Source organism: Magnolia sinica, chromosome 1, assembly GCF_029962835.1.
Source record: "Magnolia sinica isolate HGM2019 chromosome 1, MsV1, whole genome shotgun sequence".
Taxonomy (NCBI): Eukaryota; Viridiplantae; Streptophyta; class Magnoliopsida; order Magnoliales; family Magnoliaceae; genus Magnolia; species Magnolia sinica.
In genome coordinates, this window is record NC_080573.1 from 2406640 (window position 1) to 2416112 (window position 9473).

The following is a 9473-nucleotide window of genomic DNA, read 5'->3' on the forward strand; positions in this document are numbered from 1 at the left end:
CACCTTGGACTATGGTGCACGACGTGCACTGGATAAGGAGGAACGGTCAAAAGGTTGTTGACCGACCCTCTTTGTAAATTTGAGAGAAATTCTCTCCGGCCATTGCATCATTTGAAACGGATGGGTTTCAAACCCTTAAGTGAGCCACCCTGACCATTTTCCCGGAAATCCAGACCGTCCATTTTGTCGGTGGGGTCCACCCCAACAAAAATGTTGAAGTTCAGAGACTCGAACTTAATGCCTCGGGTCGCCAGAGGATGTGTCAGATCCGAGGCATGACTCACCAAGCCGAGACAGAAGTTAAGTCGGTTCGGACGACTCATTGGTAATCCGGGCATGCATCCCGCCGGTCCTCTTATTAGATCGGCCAGCGCAGGATAAAGCCTCATCCCGAATATCTTGGGATAAGATCTCCGACCCCGAAGATCACGGGATCGGATGAAGGCTGGAGACGGGCACGATCCTATCTCCGTGATACAAGGAGAGGATCCCGCACACGATATCAGGAGGAGAATCATCGTACGATTAAAGGCTCCGGCAGCTATAAAAGAAGGACCTCCATCGTCTTGTAAGGTAGGCAAAAAAATTTCTATCTCAAAACCCCTCAATACGCTTAGACCCAGAATCCAGCCCTGACTTTGGCATCGGAGGGTCCCCTGCTCAAGCCAGGGTCTCCTTTGTCCTCTTTTGGCGCAGGTACACGAAGGTCTAAGAGGGCGAACCAGATATTCGCATCAACAGTTTGGCGCCATCTGTGGGAACCGTACAAAAAAGCCATCTCATATTTCTATATCGAGTTCCATGGTGATGACTAGAAGGATGGTCCCTGAAAAAGATTTGAATGAGAATGCGATTACAGGGCTAGCGGGTCCAGCCGCAGTCCCCGCAGCCCAGAACCCACCTAACAACCGCCAACGGGGAGCGACCAGAATGAGCAACAATCAGCGGGGTCGCAATGATGGGCGGTTGGACCAGGAGGTTCAAGAAATCCGGTCCGATATGAATGTGATGAAGCAGATGCTGGAACGAATGTATCAGCAGCAGATGCAGCCACTCCTGCATCCTCAGGGGGAGACAGCGCACACACCGACTGCGGCGGTTGACCCTCGACCTTCCGCGCCGCAGTCTTTCCGGCCGAGCCAGCCCCAAGGCGAATCAGAACCATCTCCAGCACAGTCGGCCAACGCTTCCCTGCCCCCGACCGATCTTTGACACGAGATAGAGCGAAGAAGGCGCAACCGCCCTTCCATGGAAGGCACGGCAGAGAGCAGTGAACCTTGGAAAGCTGACATTTAAAATTTTAAAAGAGAAGTGCGGGAAGAAATGACGAAAGAGATGGCAGACATGAAGCATGGCCGGAATATGTATTCGGCCAGATCCGAAGCAAAGGCGTCCCCCTTTGTGGACTCGGTAATGAAGGCTCGGTTGCCCGAAAGGTTTCGATTACCTCAAATCACTCCTTTCACCGGCAAGACCGACCCGACGGAGCATATCGAATGCTTCAGAACCTATATGGAGCTCCACGATGCCTCGGATGCAGTAATGTGTCGGGCCTTTTCTCTTACATTGACCGACGTAGCTCGACTATGGTTCAAACAGTTGAAACCGAAGTCCATCAGCTCATTCGTTGAGCTGAGCGACGCCTTCCTCACCAACTTCATCGGCGGAAAAAAGAAATTAAAGCCCCCTGCACATCTGAACAACATAGTTCAAAAGCAGGGAGAGCTATTGAAAGATTATATCAAGCATTTCAATTTCGAATCTCTTCAGGTTCGAAAACATTCGGAAGAAACGGCTCTCAATGCGCTCATGCAAGGAGTTAGAGATAAGCCATTCCTGGCATCTCTAGATAAAACTCCGCCTGATACTTTGGCAAAATTTATGGCACAGTCAGATAAGTACGCAAACGCCGAAGAAACGCGAATTCTGCGCGAAACCAAAACTTCGGTCAAAGAGTCGGCTAAAAAGGAAGCCGACTCGGCCGGAGGAAGAAAACGTAAGGATGATCAAGCACATGATGAGCGAAGGTCAGGCAAACGGCCAGATCGAAGATTTTCCATATATACCCCCCTGAACAAGACTCAGGAACAGGTATTGATGGAAATCAAAAGCGAAGGCTTTGTCAACTGGCCCAGTAAGCTCAGGAGTAATCCTAATCGGCGGGATAAGGATAAATACTGCCATTAATACCGTGATCACGGGCATAACACAAGCGATTGCCGACACCTAAAGGAAGAGATCGAACGACTCATAAGGGACGACCGACTCAAAGAGCATGTGGTTAAAGCTGGGGTAGCTGAGGGACGTCCGACCGAGACTCAGCCTATGGAAGAAATCCGGACAATTATCGGCGGCCCGCGAGGTGGGGGCGACTCAAACAATGCTCGAAAGAATCACGCGAGGAAGCTCAGTCAGCCTAAGTTCGAGCTTATGATCATAGATCGGCCACCAAAGGAGAAGAAAAGGGAAAGATATTGCATCTCATTCACAAAGGAAGATGCCCGAGGTATCTATCACCCCCACGATGACGCATTGATTGTCACCCTGACTATCGCTAACCGAAAAGTGTTTCGGATACTCGTCGATACGGGGTCATCTGCAGACGTGTTATTTACTCAGGCGTTCGACAAAATAGGGATCGAACGGTCCATGCTACGCCCAGTTCGGACCCCGTTGATCGGTTTTTCCGGAGGACAGGTGCTGCCCGAAGGGATTGTCTCGTTACCACTCACTGCTGGTAATGCCCCACGTCAGACGACGATGATGATTGAATTCTTGGTCATCGATCAACCCTCAGTATACAACGCAATACTCGGTCGACCTTCATTGAGCCTCCTCCAGGCCGTGGTATCCACATACCATCTTTCACTTAAATTCCCGACTGAGTCGGGAGTAGGAATTGTCAAAGGAGACCAGCAAGATGCGAGGCATTGTTACATGATAGTTGTAAAGGGAGCGGCCGACAAAAGTCCGATCAACATATCAACGATCGAATCATTGGACCCCCGGGGCGAAAATCATGAACGAGGGCAACCGGCCGAAGATCTTATCTCAGTCCCCTTGGTTGAAACAGATAGGTCCAAGACGGTATGAATTGGCTCGTCCTTACAATCCCCCTTGAAAGAAAAGCTGATAGCCCTGCTCCGAAGGTACGCCGACGTATTTGCCTGGTATCATGAAGATATGCCCGGGATCGACCCCTCTGTGATAACTCACCGACTCAACATCGATCCGTCGTATCGACCGATCCGACAGAAGCGACGACCACTCGGCCCTGAACGATACGCCATCATTGAAGAAGACGTCAACAAACTCCTCCAGGCTAATTTTATAGAAGAAATACACTATCCTGAATGGGTCGCGAATGTCGTGCTTGTGAAGAAATCCAACGGGAAGTGGCGAGTCTGTATTGACTATACTGACTTAAACAAAGCCTGCCCAAAGGATAGCTTTCCGCTTCCGAGGATAGACCAGCTAGTAGATAGTACCGCCGGGCATGAGCTTCTCAGCTTCATGGATGCATATTCAGGGTATAATCAAATTGTAATGCATCAAACAGATAAATCAAAAACTACCTTTGTCCCCGACAAGGGCCTTTATTGTTACCGAGTGATGCCATTTGGTCTGAAGAATGCCGGCGCAACTTATCAAAGATTAGTTAACAAAATCTTTGCTCGGCTTATAGGCCGAACCATGGAAGTATACATTGACGACATGCTCGTAAAAGTATACACGCGGCAGATCATGTGAATGATTTGAAGGAAATGTTTCTCATCTTACGAAAGTTCTGGATGAAGTTGAATCCGAGTAAATGTGCTTTTGGGGTGGGCTCTGGAAAGTTCCTCGGTTTCTAGGTTAGTCAGCGAGGAATAGAGGCAAACCCTGAGAAGATAAAAGGCTTTGGTTGATATGGAATCCCCTAAGACCATTAAGGATGTCCAAAGGTTGACTGGACGAGTCACGGCACTTAATCGGTTCCTGTCCAGAGCCACGGATAAATGTCTCCCTTTCTTCAAATAGTTGAAAGGAAGGCAAACAATGGGTTGGACGGAAGAATGTGAAGCGGCATTCCAACAATTAAAATCATATCTCGGTTCTCCGCCTCTCTTATCAAAACTCGAATCAGGGGAGTCCCTGCTCCTATACCTAGTAGTATCCGAGGCAGCGGTCAGCTCGGCTTTGATACGAGAATCCAAAGGAAAGCAACTGCCGGTCTATTACGTCAGCAAAGCGTTATTGCCAGCAGAAACGAGATACCCAAGCTTGGAAAAAGTGGCCTTGGCTTTGATAACTTCCTCTCGCCGACTCAGGCCATATTTCATGCCCATACCATCATCGTGATGACCGATCTTCCGCTCCACCAGGTATTGCAGAAACCAGAAGCTTCCGGCCAACTCACGAAGTGGGCTATCGAACTGAGTGAGTTTGACATTCAGTACAGCACCTAAATGTTTTCAGCGACTCTCAGTTGGTTGTTAATCAAATTACCGGTATATACGAGATACGGAAAGATCAATTAAGGGCATACATGGAAAAAGCGAAAGAACTTATCAATAGATTTCAACTCTGTCATGTCGCTCGGATCCCTCGTACAGAAAATGGCAAAGCCGATTTATTAGCAAAGCTCGCCTTCGCCGATGAAGATGATATACCCAGGTCCGTCCTTGTCGAATACGTCGATAAGCCTAGTATAAATGAACCAATTAGCGAGGCCGTCAATACAATCGACTCGGAACCATCCTGGACCGATCCAATCCGCCAATACCTTGACAAGGGAAAGTTGCCTGAAGATCGTGCCGAGGCTCGACGAGTTAAGATCCGGGCCTCCCGTTACACCATACTCAACGGAACCCTTTACAAGAAAGGATACTACGCCCCGTTGCTGCAGTGCCTCAAACCCGGTGAGGCAAACTATGTATTACGTGAAATTCATGAAGGACTCTGCGGAAACCACTCTGGAGGGCGATCTCTCGCCCACAAGGTCCTACGACAGGGATATTACTGGCCCACTATCTAACACGACGCTCGCGAGCTCGTCCAAAAATGCGACAAATGTCAACGGTTCGCGGCAATTCCGAGGCAAACCCCCGAGGCACTAACACCGATGACTGGTCCCTGGCCCTTCGCACAGTGGGGTGTCGACATCATAGGTTCACTCCCTATGGAAAAAGGTCAGACCAAGTTTGCTATGGTAGCAGTGAATTATTTCACGAAGTGGGCCGAGGCAGAGCCCTTAGCTAAAATAACCGAGCAGAAGATCACCAAGTTTATATGGAAAAACATTATCTGTCGATTCGGAGTGCCCCGCACCATTATTACAGATAATGGAAGGCAATTTGATAATAGGAGCTTTCGCGAGATGTGCGACAACCTCAAAATTAGAAATGTCTATTCTTCACCTCATCATCCTCAAACTAACGGACAAGTTGAGGCGGTCAACAAGATTATTAAGCAACACCTTCGGACCAAGCTTGACCGGGCTAAAGGAGCATGGGCCGAAGAGCTCCCGAAAATTCTCTGGGCTTACCGAACTACAGCTCGAACCGCCACAGGAGAAACTCCCTTTTCACTCGCGTATGGCTCGGAAGCCGTCACTCCCGTTGAAATCGGATTACCTTCGGCTCGAGTCACTTCGTTCAATGCGGAAGAAAATGAAGAACTCCTTGCACTCGGGCTCGACCTTTTGGACGAACAAAGGGAAGTGGGGCGGCTACGCACGGAGGCACGGCAACGACAAGTGGCTCGGTTCTACAATACCTGAGTTAAGACCAGGAGGTTTCGAATCGGAGATATGGTTCTCCGAAAAGTATTTTCCAATACCAAGGAATTTGGGTCAGGTACGTTGGGACCCAATTGGGAAGGACCCTATATCGTCTCGGGCACCATTCGACCAGGAACGTATCGGCTAGAAGATCTAAACGGATAGTCATTGCCTCATCCTTGGAACGCTGAGCACCTCAAGGTTTACTATCCTTAGCTCGATACTCAATGTTTAAAAACTCTGAACTAAGAAAGATTAAAGCTAAGTCAAATGAATAAACTAAGTGTTTTTTTTCATTCATCGGCCATATGCGGGTACAACATGTGAATACATCAAAAAAAAGGGGGCCCTGGTCACTGTCCTCCCGTAGGGCCAGTACCCGAAGCATCCTCGCATGTCCCGGCCTCATCCCCAGCAGCGGCGTCCGGATTCTCGGATTTCGAGGCTCCTCCACCCTCGATTTTCGAGAGATCGAGGTCAGGAAAGGATTTTTTTATGTCTTTGATACATTCCAGAAATCCGCTTTGGAACAAGCGATCCCGCTCATCCTCGAACTCCGCTGACTCAAGGAAAGTTTGGACGGCTTGGTCCCTTGCCTTCTCAGCCTCCCGAGTCTTCTCGTTGGCCTGCTGGACAAGCCCTGCCGCCTCAAGCTTAGCCCGAGCCAAGTCATCTGCACAGGAGGCATGGACTGCTAGAACTCGTCGGTTCTCTTCCTCAGCTTTGGAAAGGAGAGCCAACACCCGAGTAACCTCGGCTTGTGCTTCATCGAGGGCTCTCCTGGAGAGGGCCGCCTCTGCCTTTGCGTCTTCGGCAGCTTTCCGGGCAAGGGCCGCCTCGCCTGTCAGAACGCCGACCCGAATCTCGGCTTCCTCGCGTCGCCCTTCGACTTTCGACAGAAGAGCCTGCATCCGATGAGCCGAAGATAACTCCTTGCTGGCCTTAATCAAGCAGGGAGCGAGTTCGAAAAGCACCCTTGCCGCATGACCGACGGTTTACGATGAGGGAGCGTTGTAGAGGCTGATGAACTCTTTTTTGCCCCCATGGGCTAAGGCCCAGGGAACCATCCCCGACACCACTTTCTGCAGGACGGACGGCCCTCCTTGGCTCGTTTCCTCCCCTCTGGAGGATGCAGTCCTTGTCTCTTCTTCCCCTCTGGAGGACGCAGCCCTAGCCTCTTCCTCCTGTCTCGGAACATCCGTCGCAACGTGTCCCGAGTCGGGTGCCGCCTGAGGTTCCGAGGCTGCGGCCACCGTCGCTTCCACCCTTTCTTCCGGGTCAGAAATTACGACGACAGAAGGGGCGGAAGAACTCGCAGGCTCCTTCTCCTTCCGCACCACTCTTTGCCTCTTCGGCGGCCGAGGCTCCGACAGAAGAACTGATCGCGGAGGAGCCTTTAACTTCGTAACCGCCCTAAGAGGAGGACGAGCTCCAGTCATTTCCGAGGGAGCCGGTTCGGGAGCAATCCTGAGATTGGGTCGAGCTTCGGGCAAATCTAAAAAAAAAAAAAAAAAAACGAAGTAAGTCAGGGAAAATTCAGAAGATGCATGAAGATACATTCTCAATTACCTGTGACGGCCGAGTCTAGACCCGCGAGATGAAGACGCTCCGGCTGTAAAAGCACCTTCCAGGACCTATCTGCTGGATCCAACGCCCTCAACTCTTTGATCCGAGCTGAAGCACTGGAGCCGAGCTTTGGCCGCTTCTTCGGAATATCTGCCAGACACAAGCCCGTCAGACTCGGAATGTTACAAAAATAAAGGAGGGCAAAGGAGAAGACCCAAGTCACCTGCTCTCTGGAACGCCCGAGGAACACGAGCCTCGCAGGACCCGGACTCAGCCGTCTCCCAGCGACCACAGGCCCAAAACCAACGTTCTCTCCAATGTTTGTTGGAAGTGGGAGGGTCGGTTATTAGGGAGCCGCCTCCGCCCCGCCAAGCAGCAAAGACATAAAAGCCGGGGTAGTTCGGGTTCACGCGCACTTGGTACAAGTGGAGAAACTCGTCGACTGTTAGCAGTGGCTGTTCCATCTCAGCCCACAACACCGCACACCCGAATAAGTTCCTCCACCCATTCGGAACTATTTGCCCCGGGGCAATCTGAATACGAGATAAAACTCCCCGGACAATGGCCTGAAGGGGCAGACGCAAGCCACATTACATTGAGACTTGGTAGATCACGACCGCCCCAGCAGGAGGATGATCCGGCAAGTCATTCGGACGGGGGAGATAAGTGATAACCGATTCGGGGATGTGATACCCGATTTGGATTCTGTCCAAATCCGCCTCAGTCAAAACTGAAGGAACCGGGTCGCTTAGATCATCCCCCGATCCTTTTCCTTCAGACTCGGCGTGTGCCAACTCATCAACGGGAACCGACCCAGAGGTCCCCTCGGCAATCAACATTTTCTCTTCTTCCTCATCTTCTTCCTCCATGCCCCTTGGAAAATTAGGCCTTCCCGGGCGGGTTAATAAAGACGACCCACCACGAGAAGGATCAACGGAAGCAGGGCGCTCTGCCGGAGCTTCAGTACCCCTCTCAGAAAGAAAAGTAGCGTTCGCATCAACTGCTATCTCTGTCAGTAAGGAAAGCGATTCCGCAACATTTCAAAAACGTTGCGCTTCGCCTTCATCTCCGGAAACTCCCTCCTGGGGACTTCGAGGACCTCTAGCCGCCATTATCACTAAATAAAGAGGAAGGAGAGACTCACCGGAGGAAGAAAGGAAAATGGAAATGGCGAAGGGAGGCGTTGGCAGTTAAGAGAGAGGAAAGGAAGAAGACGCAAAACCGAAAAGGCTCCAAGGGAAATGCAAAGCGGGAGTGGCAATAGAAGTTCGAAATGCGGGACCCCCACCATTTTATAAAGTTGCCATATGGCGGAAGTAATTAATGGGGAAATGATTCGACGCCTGCATCGATTCCCCCACTCGACACGTGGCGCACGTCGACTGACGACAATAATGGCCTTGCTATGTGTCCAACCCTCATTGGCGGGGTGAGCGACTTGACGACTGTCAGCGCATGCGATGTCAGAAACTGAACCGTTTCCCGTCAAAGGCGACACAGAATACATTAAATGACTACTTCTTGTCTCGGGCTAATTCATGAACCGACTCAAAACTCGTTACTCCTAAGTGTCATGTGAAACACACGGAGTAAGGGGGCTTACTGTTGGGGGCAAAACATACTAAGTTCAGAGACTCGAACTTAATGCCTCGGGTCGCCAGAGGATGTGTCAGATCCGAGGCATGACTCACCGAGCCGAGACAGAAGTTAAGTCGGTTCGGACGACTCATTGGCAATCCGGGCATGCATCGCGCCGGTCCTCTTATTAGATCGGCCAGCGCAGGATAAAGCGTCATCCCGAATATCTTGGGATAAGATCTCCGACCCCGAAGATCACGGGATCGGATGAAGGGTGGAGACGGGCACGATCCTATCTCCGTGGACTATGGTGCACGACGTGCACTGGATAAGGAGGAACGGTCAAAAGGTTGTTGACCGACCCTCTTTGTAAATTTGAGAGAAATTCTCTCCGGCCATTGCATCATTTGAAACGGATGGGTTTCAAACCCTTAAGTGAGCCACCCTGACCATTTTCCCGGAAATCCAGACCGTCCATTTTGTCGGTGGGGTCCACCCCAACAAAAATGTTGAAGTATGGGGCCCCCCGAAAACAAACGAAGGGGATCGATATTGGCCGTCCGTTTTA